This window comes from Amblyomma maculatum, chromosome 9 (assembly GCF_055883805.1).
Source record: "Amblyomma maculatum isolate TAMU_Amacu chromosome 9, ASM5588380v1, whole genome shotgun sequence".
NCBI lineage: Eukaryota > Metazoa > Arthropoda > Arachnida > Ixodida > Ixodidae > Amblyomma > Amblyomma maculatum.
In genome coordinates, this window is record NC_139352.1 from 105,509,288 (window position 1) to 105,536,142 (window position 26,855).

Genomic DNA, 26,855 nt, shown 5'->3' on the forward strand with positions numbered 1-26,855 from the left:
AGTTCCAAGTGCACAAGAGGCTAAACGACACGTAATTATTCAGTGAAAAGAAAATTTAAAATCAGGAAACAAATTTTAAAGATAAAACAGAAATACGCAACTGCCTCCGCACGTGGTGGCTGCAAGAAATCAAGGGCACACTTTTTGGCTAAATCAGCTTTTGATGCACACGTTCCCTGTACGATCCCTAATATCATCATTTTTGGAATGTCTAGTTTTCAGCATTATCAATATATAGATGCATCATACAATGATCCCTTGATATATCTACTGTAGAATACCAACATCACATATACTCATGGAAAGTTCGTTCGTGTCAATGACGGCAGTGGGAGGTAACGCTAACTCTCATGCGATGCAGGATCCGCCGCCTACATTTTTACTTACGTAGATGTGGTTTCAGCCCCCTAAACCTTTGAGAGACTTGCGGTGGGATTCAAAATATTGAACATTTCCTTCTCGCTTGCCAAAGGTTTTCACATCAGAGAAGGATACATTTAAAAATTGGAACAGCATAATTGGCGTTTACATTATCGCTCCCGCTCTACTCTCCTTCACTGCGAGTGTGAAGAGATTTGCGTTGCCTCAAATTTGTCAGTATTTATATGACTACATCACAGCTACGAACATATTAACTTGCTATAATTGTATTCTAAATTCATAAACTTTCGAAATTCTTGCTCCGTACTTTTTTTCTTCCATTCAATTGTGTTATCTTAATCTTAGGTTTTTTGTTTAGCTGATGAATACATTATTTCACTAATTCAGTATCTGTGGGACGTTTGACAGTCCACACTGAACCCTGGCCAATCCCCCTTTGTGGGTATGTGCCAGTTATCAAGGTGGAAGAAGAAGAAGACAGCACCCCGCGTGAACATGCTGCATGCTGCGTGCATGAAAGAAGAAGAGAACGAGCTGCCCGGGGACGATCGGATCGCCCAGTCCCGGTCTTGCTTCCTACCAGCTCGGACGTCTCCTTCCTGGCTCCCACTACCTGCACTTTCCTGTTTCCTTGCCAGCCACTGTCCGCCACCCCTTGCTGTAACCAGGGCCTGCACCCCACGCTAAACCTGCCGCAGGACGTTCTTCTCGAGGTGAGTTGTTGCGAGAGCAATGGTATTACTGGTAATTTTACTAGCAGCTACTGCAGCTGCTGACGCCTGGCTTTAGCCTGGCTGCTTCTTCCTGTTTTCCATCCGCACCTGCTGATCGGATTTTCGGGTTCTCTCCTTCGCAGAGCTACTGCGCCGGCAGGTCACCGTGAACCAGTCGACGGAGCGGCCTCCGTGGGCAGCTGACGGTGAGTGGCTGCCCGAGCAGCATCTCCGACTTTTAGGATGTAAGCTTAAACGCTACTGCCACCCAAGAGCCATCGTCTGCGCAAGTTAGACTTTTTCCGAGAGGCCGACGCGGCGAGCTGGGGTCCAAAGCAGCCCGATAGACGCGCAAGAATACTGGGTGTTGCGATGACAGAAATCATAGCGACGTTTATGGGAGTGCTGGGAGGCTGCGAGTCGGTTGAGAGTAACAACGCGGGCAGCATCAGCTCGTGCTATGGCGCCACGAGCATATGAGCTGGCAGTGGCAACAGAAGGAAGCAGGCTGTCAAAAGGAAGCGGAGGTTCACGGCCGTATAGAAGGTAGAAGAGGGAGTAGCCGATAGTGTCGGGACGCGACGAATTGTATGCAAATGTCACAAACAGCAGTGTTATATCCCAGTGGTGGTGGTCATCAGAAACGTACATTGACAGCATGTTAGTGTCCGGTTAAGGCATTCGGTAAGCCCGTTCGTCTGTGGATGGTAGGCAGTTGGAGAAGAAGGACGAACGTTGCACAACCGTAGAATCTCGTCGACTATACGCGCAAGAAAGCAACGGCCACGGTCGGTGAGCAGTTGGCGGGGAGCTCCATGGACGAGTATAACGTCGTTGAGGTGGAAAGCAGCGACATCAGCTGCACAACTGGTTGGTATTGCTCGTGTGACCGCGTAGCGTGTGGTGTAATCAGTGGCCGCCGCAATCCATTTGTTCACCGATGCGGGCAGTGGAAAAGGCTCTGAAAGGTCCAGACCCACTCGAGAAAATGGGTCTATGGGGATGTCGATCGACTGCAGGAGTCCAGCTGGTAAAGCTGATGGCTTTTTTCCGGCGTTGACAGCGGTCCCAGGCAGCCACGTAGCAGCGGACTTCGCGGTATAGGCCTGGACAAAACAACCGACGGCGCACACTGTCGTATGTGCGAGAAACGCCTAGATGACCCGCTGTGGGAACGTCGTGAAGCTGTTCAAGGACGGATGTGCGTAGGTGCTGAGGGACTACTAGCAGAAGGTCGGGGCCATCAGGTCGCATATTGTGCCGGTATAAGGTGCCGTCAAACAAACGGAGGGAAGGGTCAAGGTGATCGGCGCTGAGGCGATCGATAATTTCGCGAAGCTGAGGGCCCTGGCGTTGCTCACGGCGAATGTTGGAAAAGTCAGAAATAAAGAGCACGCAAGGGTCATTGTCACATTCAGGTTGGTTTGGCGGGTCGACTGGATGACGGGACAGGCAATCTGCATCTCGATGCAACTGGCCAGAATTATAGACCACTGAAAAACTACTCCTGAAGGCGCAAGGCCCAACTTCCAAGGCTGCCAGTAGGGTATTTCAGTGTAGAAAGCCAACACAATTCGTGGTGGTCAGTGAGTACTGTGAATGGCCGGCCATACAAGTAAGGGCGGAACTTCGTAATAGTCCGAACTAGGGCTAAGCACTCACGTTCAGTTATGTTATAATTCTGTTCGGCCGCAGAGAGGAGTCTGCTGGCATAGGCGACGACGCGAGAGGGACCGAACTGACGTTGTGCGAGAAGGGCACCAAGTCCCATGACCACTTGCGTCGGTGCGTACTTCTGTGGGCGCTGCGGATTGAAGTGAGCCAACACTGGCGGGCCGGTGAGGTGGCGAATAAGATCGGCGAAGGCGGCCGATTGTTCGTGGCCCCAGGAAAAGGAAACCTCTTTTTAGTCAGTAGCTGCGTAAGTGGACGGGCGATCTCCGCGAAATTTGGTGCAAATAGGGGGAAATACGAGCAAAGTCCGAGGAAGCTACGCACGCGCGGCGAGATTTCGGTGTAGGAAGACCACTTACAGCGCGAATTTTGTCGGGGCCCGGCTGGAGGCCATGGATGTTGACCAAATGTTCTAGGACCGTGAGGTGCCGGCAGCCAAAGGTACACTTCTTGGAGTTCAACTGCAGGCCAGCTCTTCGGAAGACGCCAAGAATAGCCGAAACACGATGGAGGTGGCCCTCAAACGTTGAAGAAAATACGATGACGTCATCGTGGTAGCACAGACATGTGGTCCATTTGAACCCGCGTAGTAAGGAATCCATCATGCGCTCGAAGGTCGCAGGAGCATTACATAAGCCGAAAGGCATCACCATGAATTGGTAGAGGCCATCCGGGGTGACAAAAGCCGTCTCTTCACGATCTCTTTCGTCAACCGAGATCTGCCAATATCCAGAACGGAGATCAATGGAGGAGAAGTATTTGACACCATGCACGCAGTCGAGGGCGTCATCGATCCTTGGAAGAAGGTACACGTCTTTCTTTGTTTATCTTGTTTAGGTGTCGATAGTGTGCGCAAAACCTCCAGCTGTTGTCTTTCTTTTTGACGAGTACCACCGGAGACGCCCAGGGGCTGCTCGGTGGCTCAATAATGTTGCTGGCCAACAGTTTCTCTACTTCTTCCTGAATGATCCGGCGTTCGGAAAGAGCAACTCTGTAAGGCCGTCGGTGAATAGGCCGGGCATCTCCAGTATCGATGCGATGTGTGACGACGAACGTTTGGCACACGGATCCGTGACCGAAATCAAAAACGTGGCTGTATGATCGCAAAAGGCACGCAAGGGTACTGGCATATTCGGGGCGCAGGTCAGACGCAACCATGTCTGAGATGCTGTCCTCCGGACTATGTGGCAGGACAGGTTGGGCAGGTACCTCGGCGTGACGGTCGGACAGCCCTGCAGATATAGTAAAGCTGGACAAAGGTGACAGCTCGACAAGAAAAATGCCCTCCGGGAAAACTTGCGAAATCATGCTGAAGTTGAGTACGGGAATGTAAGTGAGGTTATTCGCGACGTGTACAGTGTTATGAAGTAGGACAATGTTGCGCTGTAGAGTGGCGTTGGTGATGGGGTTGATAACGTAGTGGCCGTCAGTCAGGGAAGGAGAGGGTGACATGGGCACGTATACTGCCGCCTCGGGAGGTAGGCGAGTAAATGCACTGGAGCGGAGACGAGGCTGGGGATGGTCAGCACTAGGGTCGTGAACACAATGGGGCAGGGCTAGGAGTAGACGTCCGGAGGAACAGTCAATGAGAGCGGAATGAGCTGTTAAAAGGTCTAGGCCTAAAATGACGTCTTGAGGACAAGTAGTAAGGACGGCGAAGAGCACAGGGACGTGGTGGCCGGCGATGCTAACGCGCGCAGTGCACATTCCGATGATGGTAGCAGTGTTACCATCAGCAACCCGAACTGTAGAGGTGTTAGCGGGCGTAAGAACTTCTTTGAGGTGCTGGCGGAACGAAGAACTAAGCACTGAAATATGGGCTAAAGTGTCAATGGGAGCGGGTACAGGGATTCAATCTACGAGGACATTGATCAAGTTGCGGTATGGCGCGATGGTTGAAACACAGTTGGCTGTCCGGGTTGGTAACGTAGCGTCACGTCCGGGCGCTGCGTTGCCTAGTTTCCCGAGTAAGGGTCGTGGTACGTCGGGGACAAGCTGCGGCGAGGAGTAGGTGATCGGGAATGGTGGGCTTGAGAGGATGGCGAACGGCTGGGATGACGTGCGTGCTCAATGTTCTCGGTACGAAGCTGTGCTGGGTTGACAGAAGCTCGCCGTGGTGCATAGTAGTCATGGTGAACAGGGCTGTAATAGGGGCGAGAGGGGAGAGCAAGGCGGCTGCGGCATAGCGGGACGTATGGCCAGCCAGACAGCAGACAAAGCAGATAGGCCTATCGTCAGAAGTGCGCCACTCCGCAGGATTGCGGGTAGGGTAGCGCGGTGTGTAGGGCGGTCTTGTGGCAGCAGCAGCAACCACTGGTATTGGCTGTGGTGCAGGGGGTGGCATGGTAGGATTGGAGACGAGGCCCACATTCGCGAATTCTTGGCGGATGACAGCCTGTATCTTAGCTATTGTTGGCTCTGGAGGAGGTTATGTAAGTGTAACAGAAGTCAAGGCCTAGATTTCCCTGCGGATGATAGTAGTGAGGTTGTTTTGACTTGAAGGCTGCTGCAAATCGGACAGATCGTCATATGAGGATGTAGTCGCCGTGTCGGGAAGGCGCTCAAACGAATGGACGATGTGGCGCTGCTTCGCCGTTCGAAACGGCAACAGACTTGTAGGACTGTGTCCACCGTAGAGCAGTCTTTGCAGAGAAGTATGTTGAATGCATCATCAGCGATACCCTTAAGTATATGGCCCACTTTATCATCTTCGGTCATAGAGGTGTTCACCTTTCGACAAAGGGCGAGGACGTCCTGTATGTAGGCGAGGTATGATTCGGTTGACGATTGAGCACGAGTAGCCAGGTCCTTTTTGGCTGCTAGAGACCGCCCAATTGGCTTGCCGAACAAGTCCTGAAGTTTTTGTTTGCAGATGTCCCAAGTGGGCATCTCCTGTTCGTGGTTGGTAAACCAGGTCTTCGCCGTTCCCGCTAGGTAGAAGATGATGTTGGCAAGCATTATGGTAGCATCCCACAGGTTTGTTCTTGCTGCACCTTTCGTATTCATCGAGCCAATCTTCAACATCTGTCTTGTCTTCGTCATTAAAAATAAGCGCATGACGGATTTTAGTTAAGACCATGGGGGAGGTGGAGCTTGCGTAGCTGGTGATTCGTCCTGGGATGCCATGCTTACTGTGGCAGTCGGTGGACTGAACTCGGGGAGATGGCTTCCACTGCGTAAATCCAGGTTTCTGGCGCGGAAAAACCAGGAGCTGCGGCAAGGGGATCGAATGCGCCTCCACCAAGATGCTACGGGGGTAGTTCAGTTTGAGGGTTCAGAGAGCGGAGACGGAAGACAAGGCTTTCACAGGACAGGCCTTTCCTGCAGGTACCAGCCGACACTGCTCGAACGTCGTCTTCTTCGTCCAAACTACTCAGATTCTTCTTTTTCCTTCTTATACGCATATCAGCGCTTGCATCGCCTAAGGTAACAATATTATTACACTAATTCAGTATCTGTGGGACGTTTGACAGTCCACACTGAACCCTGGCCAATCCCCCTTTCTGGGTATGTGCCAGTTATCAAGGTGGAAGAAGAAGACAGCACCCCGCGTGAACATGCTGCATACTGCGTGCATGAAAGAAGAAAAACGTGCTGCCCGGGGACGATCGGATCGCCCAGTCCCGGTCCTGTTTCCTACACGCTCGGACGTATCCTTCCTGGCTCCCACAACCTGCAGCTTCCTGTTTTGCTTGCCAGCCACTGCCCGCCACCTCTCGCTGTAGCCAGGGCCTGCACCCCCACGCTAAACCTGTCGCAGGACGTTCTGCTCGAGGTGAGTCGTTGCGAGAACAATGGTTTTAGTGGTAATTTTACTAGCAGCTACTGCAGCTGCTGGCGCCTGCCTTTAGCCTGGCTGATTCTTCCTGCTTTCCATCCGCACCTGCTTATCGGAATTTCGGGTTCTCTACTTCGCAGAGCTACCGCGCCGGCAGGTCACCGTGAACTGGTCGACGGAGCGACCTCCGTGGGCAGCTGACGGTGAGTGGCTGCCCAAGCAGCATATCCTACTTTTAGGATGTAAGCCTAAGCGCTACTGCCACCCAAGGTCCATCGTCTGCGCATCTCCAGAGCTTTAGCACGCACTCACTCCTTAGCTCGCCTAGTCTGCCTCGATGCGAGCCCCACGCATACCGACGAGCGATGTCGAGACAACGTACGGTTCGTCGCTAGCCGACCTGCCAGTGGTATCAGCCTCGCAATCACGTGACCACCAGCTGCGCTGTGCGGTCCTCCGACTTGCCGTAGCTTTAGACTAGTGCGCCAGCCACCACATTATAGATGCTTAAAAGAGAATATCCGCTGCCTAACTGCTGCTCGGTTCCTCAGGCGAATGGAACAGTTCTGCTGATATAGCCCAGAGAATATGGGCTATATCAACATGGTTAGCCATATGGATATCAGTCCTGCCAGGTTTGTACCCGAGGGTTCCAAAGACTATATCTATCGGCAAGCGCTCGTTACGAGAACATACGCTTGTATCTAGGTTCCGTCGGTTTCAAGCATGTGAATTGTTTTGTTGGTGGCTAATGTGGCTGTCGCTGCCGATTAGAAGCCACGCCATAGCGTGTAGGGCGTTTGGCTTATGTGTAGCACAGTCATTGTACTCCTAGCAGGCTACTAGAACACTGCGTCGCAACATTGGCATCGATGACTTTGTCGGGCTCTTTCCCAGCTTACGGGTAAACTCTTCATGTACTGGTGCTTTAACAGTGGCTTACAAAACACATTAGCCTGAAAAGCCAAGGGTGCTGCAGTAGTAGTAGCAGTTCCAGTTTAAAGTTTAGTTGGCGGCACCGCATGTCGCAAATAGTGGGCGGGGGGAGGGGCTGCGGAGAAAATTGCGTCACAGTTTTGCCATGAAGGTGCAACTTCTCTGAAGTCGCTGCTGCCGTATCTGTTTCTCTACGTGTTGGAAGAGCATTTCCTGTTATTTCTTTACAATGTACAATAGGCGGTTTCACCTGCTCGGTTGGTGCAATAAGAAGAAAGAACATCGTCCCTGTAGGCTTCGATAATACTATTTATGGTGCTTGACCAGGTAAAGCCACGACACTGCGGAGCTTATCTTTGAAAGCTTCCACAACGCCTGACAGTGCTTTCACTGCATGCATATTTCTGAAATTGATTCAATCAATGCATATGAGGAATATACGAGGCACACAGAAATGTAGAAGCCCGAAGGTAAGCTAAAACGAAGGAACATTAGAACGAGACGCACACCATCTTCTGCAACCTGCGTATATATATATATATATTTTTAAGTTTCCCGCCTCAAACAAAAGCTTGTTTTCGGTGAAATCGCGCACATAGCTTGAGCATTGTTAGTCCCTGTTTATCTAGTAGTATCACAATGATGCTTATGGGGTTTCATGGCGGAAGATGAGAAACCATAACAAACTGTGATGACAGAGTGAGAGAGCGAGAACACTTTATTTACGCCGACATGGACCTCGGCCCAGGGGCTCAGCCAGGGGGAGGGTCTTTTCCTTGCCGGATCTCCTGCGCCGTGGCCGCAGAGAAGGTCTTGGGATAAGCTTCCTCCGCCAAGCGTAGGGCGACCTTTTGTTCATCCGCATTTGGGCTGCGGATGTAGGACTCCCAGGGGATCAGTTTCTTTAGTTCCCGGAGAATCGGGACATTGCCAGATTAGATGATTTCGACTCAGAGGTACGTTGCAGAGATTGCAAGCCTCTTCAGCGCGAGCGAAGAAGCGAACACCGAATTTCCAGCTAGGTCTAGTGGTGGCGTCATCTGGCCAGTCACGAGCATTACAGGGATTGCAGAAGGAGCTTTCAGTTGCGGCGGTTTTATCTAGCAGCGAAAGAGTCGCCACAAGTTCCCTTTGCCGAAAATTCTGCGTTGGAATCTTTGCCTCGCTTTACCTTGCAGCACATGGCTCTCAGTTCCCACCATGTGCGAACAAACCAGGTAAACCCTGTTGTCAACCGTGATACGCAATGAAAGGGTCAACAAAGGTCAAACTTTGTGCGCGGTTCTACCACAAGCAAGTCAAATGAGCCTGTCGTTCTTTCCAAAGAAATTCAGAAACTTTTAGAAAAGCTAGTAGTAATGAGTGGTGCTTTGAAATAGGGACGCTAGCCCTGTGAGACGGAGCCAAGCCATCGACGGAAAGATGGAAGATATTATCGGTAAAATAGAGCAATAACGTTTATCCAATACTACCCTAATTCTATGAATAAAGTAAAGCGTTAGTTATATTCAAAAGTCCAATGAAAGAATCGTGCATTTGAATCCTCATGCGAACATATTGCCCCGTAACGGGGGTATAGAGGTTAAGATGCCCGGCTGCTGTTGTTGTTATTGCTGTAGGAAGAAGGAAAAGAAAATGCACAGGCCTGCTACTGGCTCTGTAGCTTAGCCACCTTTACTGTTGTGGCTGTAGGAAGAAGGAAATTAAATGTACGGGCCTACTACTGGCTCTGTAGCTGAGCCATCTCTGCTGTTGTGGCTGTAGTAAGAAGGAAAATAAAATGCAAGGGCCTACTACTGGCTTTGTAGCTGAGCCACCTCCGCTGTTGTGGTTGTAGGAAGAAGGAAAATAAAATGTACGGGCCTACTACTGGCTCTGTAGCTGAGCCACCTTCGCTGCCTGGTGCAGACAAAATAGAAAATAGAGGAGAAAGAAAAAGAAGAGGGAGAGAAAGACGCGCGCGCCGCCACAGCCATCATCCACCACCTAAGCGCTGGCGGGCACAATGACAACCTAGAACAGATAAAAATTCGATGGAAGGCTAGCCTCCGCCGAAGGCGGCGTTGACTTACCTGTCCCAGCCCCGTAAGGTCAGGAACAACCACCCTTACCCCTCCATCAATCTATATTTCCACATACTACTCACTACTGTGACGGAGTTTTGATCGAAACGCCACGGCTGCGGCGTTTAGATGGAGGCGGAACAAAGAGGCATCTGCGTGCTGTGCGGTGTCAGTGCGGAGGGGGAGGTGGGGAAGGGTGGTTGTTCCTTATTTTGAAATGCTGTCATTTTATTTTGCAACATTTTCTCGATCTGTCACCAGGTGACGCTGCTCAGAGGACCCTACCATTGAGAGAACGGAATCTCGTAGCAGCGTATTCGACATACCGACTTCATGCTTTTCGCTGTCCCCTCCCTCCTGCCTCTTCCACGTCATATGAAGAGTGGACTGATGCCCTTTGCCAAGCGACTTCGTCCTCTACTCGCACGGAGACCACTGCATATACCCAACCCCCATCTCATCAGGCTATGCAAGCGTCTCAAAAACCTTCTCCGAACAGCCAGAATGGAACCCCACAACCTCCAATTGCAGACCTGCCTTTCAAAGCTGGGAGACGATATCGTGTCATATTGTGCTGCAATTGAGGATTCTCTATGGAGTATCCTATGCAACGATCTTGACACAGCGCTCTACAAAGAATCAACCTAGGGTCTTTTTCGAGCCCTCCTTCTTACCACCCCTGCTCCTGCCCCTTCCCTAACTCTCGCTAAAGCCCTAGCCATAGTCTCCCGATTAGGTTTTCGCAACGCTGTGCATGGAATGACCTCGATGCCCCTTTCAGAATGCGCGAGCTTGAACCTGCACTTCTCGCTAACGCCACGCGATTGGCTCCCGGTGAAGATGGAATCACTTACTCCGTTCTTCACCATCTTCCCGACAGCGCAAAAAGAACACCTTCTCAACCTCTCTAAACCGCTTGGTTAAGAAGGCTCCCCGCCATCGCCCTGGACTTCCTAACTTATTTCTCCCATTCCTAAACCTGGTAAGCCTCCAGCCCTTTTCAATCACCTGCCCATTTCTCTGACCGCCTGTGTCGGTACGACAATGGAAAGAATTGCGCTCACTATGCTTAGTCGGCAGCTGGAGGCTTTGAACACGCTCTCTCGCACCCTCATTGAATTTCGTCCATGAGTATCTGTATAGGACCTTTTCCTCATACATCAGCATGCGTTTTTAACCTGTGGTAGCTCTCATTTTCACGCTCTCATGTTCGCAAAGCATCAAGTGCGTCTCCCATGGCCATATTCTTATCTGCCTTACCAGCACTGACTGCGGCTCCCGCATGTATGACTACATTCGAGCTTTTTTTTTTAATTGCGCGGCCCGTTTCTGAGCATTGACCTTCACTTTTACAGCCCACCGTCTCACCCGCGGTACCCCGCAGGGTGCCATTCTTTCACCGACCCTTTTTAATATCACCATGGCTCCTTTCGCGGTTCAGTTGTCGTCCATTCCCGACCTTCAGCACTTTTTCACGCCGACGACATCACACTGGTGCTCGCGCGGATCTCCTAGTCACGTTCAAGAAACCATTCAGCAGGGATTGGATATCATTTCTTAATTTATTGACCATGCAGGCCTGTCTCCTGCGACCGAGAAGTCAGAACGTCTACTATTGACTAAATCTGCCCATCAACGAGCTCACAACTCACTTATCTCCCTTACCTTGGGCGGCTCCCCAATCCCCAAAGTTTCTCAGTGTGGCGTTCTTAGCATGCCTCTGCATGCTGCAAAAAATTGTCCGGGCTCTCTATGCGGCTGCTTATACCTGTCAGTTTGTCACACATTTACTTCTCCGAGTTGTGAGACGCTACTCTGGCCTGAGGGAAAGCTCGCGCCTGTCGACTGGCTTTCATGCTGGCTCCTAACGAATTCCTTTACTTCCCACATTACTTTTCATTCACCCAGAGCCAGCTAGACACAATTGCAATAGCTCTTCGGGCCTTTATAAAGCTGCTCTCCGCCTTCCCATAACCACTTCCACCATAACCACTTCCACCGACTTCCTCCGATGGATCCCTGGACACTCGATGATTGACGGCAATGAGCTGGCCAACAAGCTCGCCCCTGAAATTCGTAATCGATTGCCCCGCCGGGGTGGTGCAGTGGTAAGACGCCCGACTACTGTGCCGGAGTTCCCGGGTTCGAACCCGACCTCGGCGGCTGCGTTTCGATGGAGGCGAAACGAAGAGGCGTCGTGTGCTGTGCGATGTCAGCGCACGTTAAAGATCCCCAGGTGGTCGAAATTACTCCGTAGCCCTCCACTACGGCTCCTCTTTCTCTCTTTCCACTTTCATTCCCACCTTCCTCCCTTCCCTTACGGCGCGGTTCGGGTGTCCACAGAGCAAGTGTGACAGTTACTGCGCCTTTCCCTTCCTGTGAACCAATTTAACTTAGCGCCGCTCATCGCCTGGCCCAGGTCCTTGGAGGGCGAGTCGAGGCTCTCCCTTCGTGCTACCATCAGCGAATATTGCAATGCCGCTCGGTTAGACAACAAGCTCTACACCGACCCTCATCCTAATCCCTCCGTTCGGGATGATCACGTCCTTCGGCATATACAGCTGAATACGCTCATAACCCCTGCACGGCTATATCTGTGCTAATTCCGTCGTGATCCTTCATGCCTAAACTGCCCTTTCCCTAATGCCAACGTTTCCCTATTATTATGCCCGATTGTATTGCAATCGGGTTTCTTTCCCATCCTCTCCCTTACTATCTAGACCTGAGCGGACTGGCTGGGTGCTTAGGGTGAGGAAGAACAGCGCCTGTTCCTTCAGCAGGCCATCGATATATTAGGCGCCTAAGTATAGGAAACACAAGCTGAAATTTCGCCGCGCGACGGCAGCGCCGTTTCGTGGCAGGGTGGCAAAATGTGAAACGACTGGACGTCGCCGGAGCAGACGGTCCGCTAGCTTCCTGTGTACGTACGTACACGTGTGGGGATCGAGTTCCGCCTGGCTGTCATTTGGCGATACAAAAACGCTTCCGCTGATGCTAATCGGAGGTGCTAAGCAGCATTGTGTGATGGGCAGCTACAATATTAGGCGAAGCACCAAAGACCAGGCTCACGTGTGAAACTTTGCAGATTCGTTTCGAAGCGTTTGCGCAAGACCTGTTTTCTACCGCATCACAAATTTTATGGCTACTCCAAAAATTCAGTCAAGTTTTACTTCAAGCGGCTGCACTTCGCTCCCAAGACAAAGCCCAGATGCCGGCGCTCGGCGCCGATCCGGCCGCCATTTCGTCGGTCGGAAATATGAACGCTCTCACGACGCGCGCCACGGAAAGCAAGGTCAAGGCGTACTCGAAGTGGAAGACGCGTCCAATGCCCAAAGCGACTCCCAAAGACTACGTTATAGGCATAAAGCCCGAGAAACTGTTTCTCTTCACGAGGCGTTCACGGAAACCCGCTATGGCACTGCCATTTCGACGTACGTCGGGCTGCAATGGCCCGCGCTATCTCCATTCTACCCTTACGAGAACAAAACATCATAATTGTGCATACCCCGGACATCCAGGCGGCCACCTGGCTCATCGGGGACTTCACAATAAACACCGAGAAGGGGTCGATCCCGCTTCGGGGTTACCTGAGGCAAGACGGTGGCAACATATGCCCCGGCGTGATCGTGGTCCGTAACTCGGACACCACAGAAACTCTTCAAAAGCGAGTGTGCTGGCGAGCCGGCACCATCCTGGAATTCCGAAACTTGGAATTTCCAACAAGGCACGCATCACTTGCGCGGGCAAAGAGAAGCCCCGTTACGCCCATTATGACAACATGGTCGTCTCTGTGCGAAACTATTACAACACTATCCCTGCGTGCGGCCAGTGTGGGGTTGTCGGGCATCGCGCGGTTGCATGTACAAATCTGAAATCGAACACATGTGGACTCTGCAGATTTCAAGCTCCGCTAGTGGAGGAGGTACGGGTTCCTCACAACTCTGTTTCGTGGTGTTCTGCGTCCGGTGGCTACCATGCCACAACTCTCGCGACTGTGCGGCAAACTTCCACACACCCAAGATAAAAAAGAAAAAAAATGGCGCCTAATATGAAACGCCGTCATGTTGGGCCTCCCAGCGATCAGCCGCGCTATAATGCTCTAGAAATATTCTAGAGCACTATAGCCTCACCAGGAAATCTCCAACACCGAAAATCGGGCCCAGGACCAGCTTCGACTGAACCCTTACAATAATTCATTCACCGTGAATGCGCCTTCAGAAGCCCGAATGAAACGTTATGTCCAGATTCAAGAACTTTCGAATTCAGGACCAACAGTACCCAGTTAAAGCATACGTCACTGCCCCTGACAACACCGTCAAATGGATAGTCTACAACGTAGTTTATAACCAGACCCGAGAAGAAATCTCCGAACTGGTAGCACTGAACTCTAGCCGATACTTCACGATTGCCGACGCCCGCCAACTAGGACGCACCAAGTCCATATTGGTTACCTTCATCGACACCATGGAGGTTCCGAAACAGCTCGTTTTTACGGCACCCTCTACGCATGTAACCCTTTCAAGGCGAAAGTCGAAGCATGCACCAACTGCTGCAAGCAAGGCAACCGTGCTGATGTGTGTCTCAAAGAATGCACCGGCCTTTGCCTTCGTTGCGGTGCGCCTCGTCCCATCAAAGAAACGCTGGATTGCATTCCCAAGTGTATCCTCTGCAGCGGAATGCGCAAGTGCGAAGTGCGTTTCGAACGCTCCGGCCACAAAACGCCGGTCTCTAATACTGGAACAACGCCTCCGGCAGGTGTACTGCCATCTCGGCCATCCAAAACTTCGAGTCGCGAAGCCGCCGACGCTCGTTCAGGTGACCTGGCGGCTGCAGCCTTCCTCGCTTGAGAAGGAAAACGCGGTGCTCAGAGCCCAATTATCCTCCCAGAGACGCGAAATTGCCGCTCTTAAAGAGCAGCTCCAATCCTTCTAAGGCGTGAACGCTCCCCAATTTCATTGCCCCCAGTGGTGCAACACCGACACATCCAAACATGCCCCGTTCCTCCCCTGCCTCCCTCCCCTCCGCCTCCTCCTCACGAGCAACGTCACCAGCACGCAGGCTCCCCACTAAGCAGAAGCCCGCTGATGACGCCAGTTCTTCCTCCCAGCCAGTCACTGACAACCTTGTGCACCAGCTCACATCATTCATGCAAGATTTTGAGAAACGCATGATGGAGACACTTAATACGTTCCGCTCTGAAACTCAAAAGTGGATGAAGAGCATTTCGGACCGCGTGGCGGTGCTCGAAACTCGAAACTCGAGCCTCCCACCAGAGGTCATATGCCACCGGGTACATCTAAAGTCCCTTGATAATTTAGCTACATCTTCCGCACTCTCCGTCATTGTCCAAAATGGCGCCGACACTCCGAACCATTAAGGTGTGGCAGTGGAACTGCAGGGGGTTCGTTCAAAACAAGACAGCCTGCAGCTTCACTTACAGAACTTTTTGAACTGCGACACCCCCAATGTCATTGCGCTTCAGGAAACTCTGACGTCAGTGAAGCTCCGTAATTACACTACACATGAACTATCTACACCACAGACCAGGGTCGCCACACTCGTGAATCGCAATGTGACTGCGATAGAGGACCCGTTAGAGGTAGACGACGTGGACGGTCTCTTGCTGGACCTTCTCCCCCACACACGCAAATCAGTCTTTTCATCATAAATTTCTATAGCCCTCTCAAAAGTCCTCCTGCCCCCCTTCTTGCTACTGTCCGCAACACGCTATCGATATGTTCAAACAACTCACTGCTGATTGTTTGGCAACTTCAACGCCAACCACATCAGCTGAGGGTACCGGAAGAACTTTCGTAAAGGCACCTCCCTGTGGTCATTCATCCAGGAGGAGGGCCTCTCCTTAATGACAGTGTTCCCCACGCGGATCAGATCCAGTGTTCAACACAACACCATTCCAGACCTCATACTTAGCAAACACATCCGCGACAGCCGATGGATCAATACAAACCACTCATTTGGTAGTGACCATTACATAATTTCCACAGCGCTCAATACTTGTTTCATTACGCCGCTAAAACGGCGAGCAGTTCAGGTGGAGAATTGGGACAAATTCTGCCAGATTCGGAGCCTAGCCCCGGACAAAATCACAGACCTTTCAGAATGGACTAACACTCTCAACCGGATGTCGCCCGTGCTACTTCCACCATTCCAGAGCCTGAGGACACGTCGAGTGCTGATAGCAGCCTTTTCCATATGTGTGAAGCACATGCCAGCCTGCAACGACGCTGGCTATGTCAAAAGCACAATATGCCCCTCAAACGACGTATCGCTGACCTTGTAAGCGAAAATTAAGCGAATGCACGCGGCCTAGCCCATCAACAATGGGAACAAGCCTGCGACCACATGAGTGGAAATTTAGGCCTCAGAAACACTTGGTCCCTCCTTAGGCATCTCCTGGATCCGGGTCACACAAAGGCTACCCAACGCAAGAATGTCACACGCATCTCGCACCAACAGACGACGCACTTCTCCAAGCCCTTAAACATCAATATCTAACCACAACACCATCCACACATCTTCCTCTGTATACGGGGAACCCCAACTAAGATCGCGACGCGGATATCTCCCCATCGGAGGTTCGCGCGGCCATGCACAAACTCCAAACCACCTCAGCCCCCGGAGCTGACAGTCACTAATAAAACGCTCCGCAATCTGGACGGCTCATCTGTGGAGGCTGTTACGGACCTGTTCAATCAGTGCTGGCGAACGGTAACCCTCCCATCAAAGTGAACTCATGCCTCCATAACTTTCATCCCCAAGCCAGGCAAGTATCTGGATATAAGAAATCTGCGCCCTATTTCCCTTGCGTCTTGCCTCGGGAGCCTCTTTGAGCACGTTATCCTTGCTCGTCTCCAGGAACACATGGATGATAACCTCCTCTTTCCCTCCACAATAGTAGGATGCCGACCCCTTCTCTGCACTCAAGATATCATGCTGAAGCTCTCAGAAGACATCCTTCACCCCCGTAACACGAAGCGGAAGCGTTCGGTGCTCGCCCTCGACCTGGAAAAGGCATTCGACAATGTACTCCATTCTGCCATTTTGGACGCTCTGTCGTCCCTACACGTCGGCCATCGTATCGATCAGTACATCTCAGCCTTTGTTTGTCAGCGCACGGCTGAAATAGCATTTGGCTCCCTGTGTTCCCCGGTTTTCACACTTGGAAACTGAGGTACCCCTCAGGGATCAGTGCTCTCTCCGCTTCTGTTTATTATCATTCTCATCCAAATGACAAAGGCTCTATCAGCCATTCCCGCCCTCTCGCAATCTTTATATGCTGACGACATCCCCATATGGACCTCCACAGGCAATGTGGGGACCATTAAAGAGACACTGCATGTTGGTTTAGACGTGTCTTCTCATGCTCATAGGGTCGGTCTTGCATGCTCACCTACCAAATCTGCAATTTTCGTCCTTCACCCGCACCACGAAAGGATAAACAAAGCTCCCCTACCTAGCCTCGAGGTCACCAATGGTACTGTCCGCATACGGGAGGTGGAGAGAGTTCGCATCCTGGGGATGACTCTCCAGAACAATGGCAGAACACTGCCACAATCGCCAAGCTCATTGGACGAATCGCTAATAAACACCATGGAATGCGCAAACACGACCTCCGTCGCCTGATCCAGGCTTTCGTCCTGAGTCGAGTAGTCTATTCATTACCCTATCTCTTCCTCTCTCAAGTAGAGGAGAACAAGGTTAACTGCCTTACGCGTCAGGAGTACAATGCGGCCCTCGATCTTCCCCGCCACACGTAGAATTAGCGCCTTCTTAAGATGGGTGTACACAATACCCTCGCCGAACTCATCGAGGCTCATCGGCCTGCCCAACCTAATCGGCTTTCCTCCACCCTAGCCGGCCGTCACATACTTGATACTATTGACATACATCCCCCTGGATATCACTTCTACACCTTCTCCCTCCCACTCCGGCCTTTGCTTGAAGGGTGCTTTCGACAATGTCACCTATGAAATCATCCTGCAACATCTCTCCCAGACGAACTGTGGACATAACAAATTTCAGTATATCAAGTAATTTCTCTCGGATCGACAATCTTTTATTCGAATGCAAGACGAAGAACACGGTCCATATAAACTGGGAAAAAGAAGACCTGGCGCGGCCCTCTCGCCATTACATTTCAATCTGGCCATGATGAAACTCCCGGCTCAGCTGGCGAAGGTCGAAGGCACGCGCTGTACGCCGACGACATAACCATCTGGGCCAAACAAGGATCGGTTGGAGACATTGGGGCCAACTTGCAACAAGCGGCAAGAATGTAGACGCTTACGGCCGCCGCTGCGGCCTTCAATGCTCACCGTCCAAATTCGAATTTGTGCTCATTCGCCCGTCGCCTAAGTGCACCACCAAAATAGAACTATCCCTGGCCAGCGGTCCGATACCGGAACATATTAGAGTACTTGGTCTCCTTATCAGATGTACAAGCGTGCCCTCGATCTCCCGATCAACACATCCAACCAGCGTCTCATGGGCCTGGGGATGATAACCATTCGCCGAGCTCCGGGAGGCGCACTTAAAACATCAAGGGGCTTTAGGCGCACTTACGCACGTACGCCCTCTTCCGGCCTACATGATACGTGACGACCACAGTGGCAGGCGCCTTGCGTAGGCGGAGGCACTGACCCGTCACTATGGGAACAAACACAGAATCTTCTATGTGGTCGGTACACGGCCACAGTCGCCCATCAAAAAATCAAGGTGAATGGCATAGCGTTCCGAGCTCAAGAAATAACACTTGCGGAAGAAGTTGCTATCGTGTTAGCCGCCGCAGTCAAGGACGTGAGTCATCATCAACGACTCGAGAGGGGCCTGCAAAAATATTAAAAAAGGTTACATTCCTCACTTTGCGCACCGCACCTTTCAAAACAGTGACTACCTCGGGGCCCCCGCGTCTCGAACGATTGTATGGGCTCCATCGGCCTCGAAGGCAATGAAATGGCAGACGCCGCCGTCCGCGCGCTCACTCTCCGGGCAACGCGTTCAGACCCTTATGATACGGATCCAGAACCCAATCCGGCTCTCACTTTTTGACAAATTACTGAAGTATTTTTTTCGGCCTTGCAATTTATCCTAAGCCTTGTAAGGGCCTTACACAGGCGGAGGAACGCACACTCCTCCGCCTTTACACCAAAACGCTGCTTTGCCCGGCAGTTTTGAAACACTTTGATCCTGCCTGTACAGGAAAATGCCCGCACTGTGCGGAGAAGTCTAAGGACATCTTCCACATGGTGCCGCCATGCCAGTCAACCCCGAACCTCGCCCCCACACCCAACTCCACCCGGGAGGTCTGGGAGGCAGCCGTGCTCGGCTGCTCTGGCCTGGCAAGCCAGAAGGCCCTGGTCCACCGAGCCCGAGCCGCGGCGGTCGCCAATGGGCTCCTAGAATAAGGCGCCCACCTAATGATTGCGTGAGGTTGCCCCGGCTACCTCAAGCTTCCTCCCTAAGAGTTTTTCACACACACACACACACACACACACACACACACACACACACACACACACACACACACACACACACACACACACACACACACACACACACACACACACACACACACACACACACACACACACACACACACACACACACACACACACACACACACACACACACACACACACACACACACACACACACACACACACACACACACACACACACACACACACACACACACACACACACACACACACACACACACACACACACACACACACACACACACACACACACACACACACACACACACACACACACACACACACACACACACACACACACACACACACACACACACACACACACACACACACACACACACACACACACACACACACACACACACACACACACACACACACACACACACACACACACACACACACACACACACACACACACACACACACACACACACACAGCGTTCTGAGAAGGCTCGCTTTCATTCTCAGTAAATTGAGAAATGTTGAGAGTTGACACAGACGCTTGGAAAGGCATAAAAAGAGTACAATGGTTTAGCACCGTGCATAAAAAGTGAAGGGTATGAATTTCTGCCCTTCGCTCACCGCATGTCTTGTTTTGTTGGTTTCCGTGCTCTCTCATTTCAATGCGAGTCCTCTGAAAGCAAATAAATCAACAGATATACAGAGTGCGCCGACTGCGATCGACACTCATGTGTAATTGTGCCCTAAATATCCACACCTGCATGTTTATTTTTTATGAAGACCAAGAAAATATCTAGGAATGAGGCCTTTTTATTCTGAGAAGTTGGGGGGGGGGAGGCTGAGATGTTTTTACAAAAATATAGTATCATGGTAATTTTTGGTTCCTGGGATTGATGACTAGTGTGTGATAGGCGATTTCGAGGTAAGGAAGTTGTACTAATTGCTAATTTAATATTTAAAGAAATAAAAAAAAAATGAAGAAGAAAAGAGAATATTCAAAGGTGTAAAAATGCTCAAAATGAAGATGCAATGTTTGGTGATGGTAATAAAAAATTGTTGTAATTGATGAATTTAATAATTGAAATATTAAAAATTTTTAATTACAAACAAGCAGCTGCAAATATGTCAAGCTGCCCAGTACGACAATGCAAGGATTACTGAGTTTAATTAAGGAAATGCAGTGCGTGTATTTGATCAATTGATGAATTTAAGTAATTGACAAATGTGGATTTTATGTGTATTTGATCAATTTATGAATTTAAATTATTGACAGATGTGCATTTTATTAAAAGAGTATCAAATGTATCCGAATGCTCACAATGAGAACCCACCAGACCAGTGGTGTCTAGCTTGCTGCTCTGTTGTTTCAACCATTAGAAAAAAACTATCCCACACTTAGCGCTTGTAATGACCATTCTGAAAAGCGCCTCAAGCCATTCCAAAATGATTCCGCGCCTCTTACTCGGTTATTGCGTGTTTAAATACCACCTGAATTCACGCAATACTATATACAACTCTTTGCGCCGAAAGGCCGCCGTTACCTGCAACCGCGCCAAAAGTCGACAGACGTGTCGGAAAAGCACAAGCGGAAGCGCGTAACTCTGGGCTGCTGCCGAAGCGTGCCCCTGGTAACTATAAGGGATTTTTTAACATTGGCTTCTCTCTACGTCCCTGTTGCAAACCACATCGAAACCTGCGAGCCATCCACGGTGGCTCATAGGGCAAGAGGCTCTGCTGTTGATTGAATTAGTCGTGCGAAAGCAATACAACGTGATGTATTTACTCGCGGTTGAAAACACTGCATGAATAGCTGGTGTTCGCTCGCGATGCAGTTCAAGCATACAACGAGAAGGGGTTGCCCCTAATACAGACATATTTCCTAAAACCAATATTCCGTCTAGTCGCAGTACAGTGGTTAATACGCCTGAACACTATCATATGAAGTACGTACGTTGGTTCGAACCCTATGGTCTTTCTATGCAGGCGAAAGGGAATCTGTACGATTGCAGTGCGATGTCTGTGCTAAAGATCCCCAGGTGGTCGAAATTAACCCGTATCCCTGCACAATGGCTTCTCTTGTTCTCTTTCCGCGGGTCTTTTGGTACGAGGCAGTGGAGGTGCTTAGCTGCAGAGCCAGTAGCAGGCCCGTGCATTTTCTTTTCCTTCTTCCTACAGCCCCAACAACAACTGCACGCATCAGCGGCGTTTCAGATTGGTTTACAGGAAAGAATGGGCGCAGTATATGCCACAATTCTCCGCGGACAACTTAACCACGTCGTAAGGAAAACGAAGAAGGTGGGGGGAAAAAAGAGGGAAGAAAATGCCGCACTTGAGGGCTTCGGACCATCGCGCAACAGACACTTTCGCCTCATTGCACTTTAATGGTCCAAAGTGTACCCTAGTGGCGTCCGCGTGCTCTGCGGTATCAGTTCGTGTTAAAGAACCCCAGGTGGTCGAAATTTCCGGAGTCCTCCACTACAGCGTCTCTCATAGCCTGAGTCGCTTCGGGACGTTAAACCCCACAAACCAAACCAAAGTGCGCCCTAGAATTTTGTAGCGAGCTACCATACACCACGTTTTCAAGCCGTCAGTTTAGCTGCGCCATGACCTTTGAGCAGTCTTCAAACTGAACCTAAGCTTAGCCATGCACATGTAGCTCACGCGTAACTCCAGGTTTACCCACGAGCTAAACTACGGCTAATTGTTTTGCACTTTGGGTTGGCTTTCCTCTCTCTATTGCGCACAAAACTGGAGAAGTCATTTACGAGATGCTCGTATTGCAGTTTTACGCGATAGCGAAATAGCCCCCTGTATGAGAAAGGAGGGCTGGTGGCAGTAAAAACAATTCTTGTGCGAACCAGGGTATATTACAAGGATTGGGGTGGCTCCTGATTCCGGCTGGTGTCTGTCAGACCGTGCCTGGCAGCGACCGCTTCAGCCCAGTCAACCAGCACCTTTTGCGTTGCTGGGTTCCAGCTGGAGATCGCGATCTCCCAACCTTCTTGGTCCGTGAAGCTACAATGGGGCGTGGGCTTGAAATCTTGGCATGAACATTATATGATGAAAGGTGTGCCACATAGGGAGCATGTGGGGTCGTACCAGCGGGGATGCCAAGGGCAACCAAGCTGGGAAGGGAAATAATCTTGTATTGTAGCTGTCTCCAGATTATTTGATGAGGTTTTTGAGAGATGTGTGAGGGGTGGGGGATAGAAGATTCGTTGTTTTCAGTAGCGAAGGGTTATGTCATGATGGAAGACTTCCTCGGGAACTTTTCTGTTGCAACCCCGACAGCGCATGAGCTATATTTCAGACAATATATATCAGAATCGGGCCTCATCTGTTGTCGGGGTTGCAACGCAAAATTTCCCGAGGGAAAAGACTTGCAGACGCATGCAGTCATTCTCAACAACGCATGTGAATTTGTTCAAACTGTGCAAGGCACCTTTTAAGGCGAAAGCTTTAATGGCTCATACTGTCACCTTACGCCTTGTATTCACTGGTAATGCTCTCATGGAAGCAAATGGGGACGGTAATGATGTCGAAGGGAAACACGTGCCTAATCTCACCTCTCTTTATTATCCTTCAGCAGAGGCTGTGGCAACCTCCCGAGTGGACACATTGCCTTTTTCTTCATCGGACCCAACTCGAACCCAATGGAACCGTGTAAGTTTAGATGTCCGTGCTGCTTCTTATTGCACAGATAACAAATGTTTCATTAGCAAACAAAGCATGCTGTGCGCATAGATTTGCTCGGACGATAAACAAAAGACTGAACCAATAATCATTTTAACGCGGTAGCGTTAAGGAGCTCCTGTCGCAGAAAAGCCGGTGTCGTCGGCGGCGTTGGTCGTGAGCGATAAATCCCGGCATACACTTCATAAATAAAAAGCAAGTTCCAAGGTGGAGCTGGGTGGGAATCGAACCAGGGTCTCCGGAGGGAACGGAGACGCTACCACTCAGCCACGAGTTCTATGCTTGAAAGCGGTACAAAAGCGCTTCTAGTGAATGCGGTGTTGCCTTAGAAACGTGCCGTAGAACGTTATACTGCGGTGTATATCGGTAATTATGAGCATGTTACTTACAGAAGTCGCAATTACACGACTAGCGAAGTAAGTTTCCGCTACATTTCTTCTGCGCTCTCCGCACATGCAGAGCCATCTTGCGGCAAACACAGAAGAACCCCTCCTCGCATTGTGCGGCGCTGCCCCGACACGTGGCGCGCCACTCGCCCCTGACGTTTCGCCGTGCAGCCTCACGGGTTGTAGAATGAAACATCTTTCCTTTCTTTAGATCACTATCTTCGCTGACCCGCTTCTCCCCTTCGGGCCGCGCGGGTAGCGGTGCGAGGATGCCCCAATACCCTTGCGTTAATAAGTTTTCTCGACGAGGTGCAGTAACGCTATCGCGTTCCACTCTTGAAGGCGAAGCTTAAGCGTCCTCCAAATTTTCTTCTTTTGTACGTACAGAGCAATGTAGACCACATTTGCGTATGCTTGTTTGCAATCGCAATGCAAAACATTTGTGAGGATATAAGCACCACTTAAACATTGCCTAAACCTAGCGATATGTGCAAAATGTGTAAGTAGCCAGTGTACCCCCCTTAACACCGCATTTTCAATCAGTTATGCTTTTATACTTTTTCTGAGGTAAGAATTACGGAAGCGAAGGGAGAGTATTCTTTTAGTTGGACACCACGGAGTGCCCCGCCGGGGTGGTGCAGTCGTAAGACGCCTGACTACTGTGCCAGATTTCCCGGGTTCGAAGCTGACCGCGGCGGCTGCGTTTCGATGGTGGTGGTGGTGACAAACATTTATTTGTACAAGGAGATGTTTGGACCGAGGCCCTATTGGCCCAGGCCCTCACAAATCTAGGTGGAGCTCCTATTCTGGAGCCCCAATGGCGTCTAACGCCAGTCGCGCCCTGGCGACGAAGGTCCGCTGCACCTGTAGGTCATGGCAGCTGAGCAGCGCCGCCTCCCAGGCCTCCTTAGAAAGGTGGGTAACGAAGGATTGGGAATGATGGTGATTGGATGGACAGGCCCAGACCATGTGGAAAACGTCCGATAAGGTCGTTCCACACAGGCTGCAGCCCCCATCAAAGTCTGTATTGAAGTGCTTCAAGACTGCCGAGCACAGCATTGTGTTTGTAAAAATTTTGAGAAGGAGCCTTTCGTCCGCTCTCCGCAGGCGAATGGCGCCCGTGTGCTGTGCGGTGTCAGCGAACGTTAAAGATCGTCAGGTGGTCGAAATTAATCCGAAGCCCTCCACTAAGGCTCCTCTTTCTCTCTTTCTTCTTTCATTCCCATCTTCCTTCCTTGTAACAGATACTGCGCCTTTTCCTTCCTGTGAACCAATTTAAAAAAAGAACCACGGAGTGGTACCTATCTACACCTAATCAGGTCGAGATCAAGTTTATATAAGTTTTTATATTACATATTTTATTAGGTTTTATATAAGGTAAAGAAGTCAGAGGTTTTCGGAACGGACGCAAAGTATCCTCACAGCCACACTTTGCCCTCTAGCTCTTTGGAGGTTCATTGGTAACCCACGCTGACATTGTATATTGGTTTCAAGGTAAGGAAAGACATCTGTCACAGTTTCTTCGTGGACACCCAGGCCGTATAGCAACACACAGCCTATTTGGGTTTGCTCGGTACGGTGGCTCCGCAAGGGACAAAACGACAGAAGAGACGAAGAAAGCGGGCTGTTCCGACTAGCATCTACCGCACCCAGGAGCCGAGCAGCCTAGCGATTAGCGGCGCATGCTTTTTCAATGGGCGTCATGCTGGACGCGGCACTAGCTTGAGAAAGCCTATACTACTACTACTATTGCTATTATTATTATTATTATTATTATTATTATTATTATTATTATTATTATTATTATTATTATTAGTAGTAGTAGTAGTAGTAGTAGTAGTAGTAGTAATAGTAGTAGTAGTATTGAGGAAGACTCGTTTCACGAAGTTGGCACTGAATTGTATGTATGTAACGGGCGAATTAACTGGCTAAACATTATCTTCACAGTTTTAATTATTAATAATAAAAGTAATTGATTCACAGGAAGGGAAGGGCGCAGTATCTGTCACACTTGTGTCTGTGGACACCTGAACCGCACCGTAAGGGAAGGGATGAAGGTGGGAGTTAACGTGGAAAGAGAGAAAGAGGAGCCATAGTGGAGGGCTACGGCGTAGTTGAGGTGTCCACAGACACAAGTGTGACAGATACTGCGCCTTTCCCTTCCTGTGAACCAATTATTATTATTATTATTCATTAAAACTGTGAAGATAATATTTAGCCAGTTAATTCGGCCGTTACCTACAGACAATTCAGTGCCAACTTCGTGAAACGAGTCTTCCTCTATACTACTACTACTACTATTAATAATAATATTAATGATAATCATTAGCAGAGAAATATTACTTTTTGTATTAATATTATTATTATTTAGTAGTAGTAGTAGTAGTAGTAGTAGTATAGACTCTCTCAAGCTGGTGCCGCGTCTAACATGACGCCCATTGAAAAAGCATGCGCTGCTAATCGCTAGGCTGCTCGGCTCCTGGGGGCGGTAGATGCTAGTCGGAACAGCCCGCTTTCTTCATCTCTTCTGTCGTTTTGTCCCTTGCGGAGCCACCGTACCGAGCAAACCCAAATACGCCAACACACACTGCTCCTCGAATTTAAGGTCAATCTTTGCGCACCGACGACCTTTGCTCCTGCTAGGACTGTTAAGGTTTCTATTTAAAATCGCAGGGACGGCAGCTTTGTGCGAATAGATAAATTGGTTATACGATGTTCAATTTTTCCTTGAGAATTCGTGGAAAATGTTTGGCCACTCAAGACTACTTAATAGTCGGTTCATGACTGCTCTTACAGTGTTGTAATCATGAAAGATAAAAAAATTGGTCTGGCTTTGCTTATGGTTAAGCCTAGGATGCGAAGCATACTAGCCTAAAAAATTAAACATTACCTGGCTATACCTGGTTAGCCATTCATAGACAAGACATTACCTGGCTATACCTGGTTAGCCATTTCATTATCAAGAACAACTCATGTGTTACTCTGCTTCTTCCTTTATTTTTCTCAAACCAATAAATACACTATGATGATCAGTAAAGTAATGGCTCTTTGTTTGAACATCGCTTATATTGTAACGTAACGTTACACAGAAGGCGTTCTGGCACTCTGACACCGAAGAACACCAACAGCCAGTCAGGGCAGTTCGAAAGCGGAGTACTGTTTCGCTTCGTCGTCTTCTCCGAATCGCCGGTTCAAATCTTCGTCGTCTATGAATGGCATGTGTCATTGCCCCCCTTCTTTGCAGCATCGCCTCGATGCTGCAAATGCTGCTTGATGCGATGAGCTGACAGATGTTATGCTAGGTTGGTGTGGGATACCACAACACAAAACGGGGCACCATCAGTCTCAAGAATAGTCAGCGGGGCGATCGTGGTAGGGTTTCATCCGGATGACGTGTACAATATCAGTGAACTTGCGTCGTCTGCGGCTTGAGGGATCTTGGGTCGCGGATTCAACTTCGTAAGTAACGTCGCTGAGGCGGCGAAGGACACGATATGGGCCGAAGTACCGGCGCAGCAATTTTTCAGACAGCCCACGATGACGAACGGGCGTCCAAATCCAGACATAGTCTCCAGGCTCGTAGGCAGCGAAGCGCCGTCCCTTGTTGTAATGGTCAGCGTCTAGTTGCTGTTGTAGGTATATGCGCTGCCTTGCCAGCTGCCGTGCTTCTTCCGCACGCTGGGTAAAACTAGCGATGTCCAGGTCAAGCTCATCTTCGTCGTCGGTGTATACGGGCAGCATTGTATCCA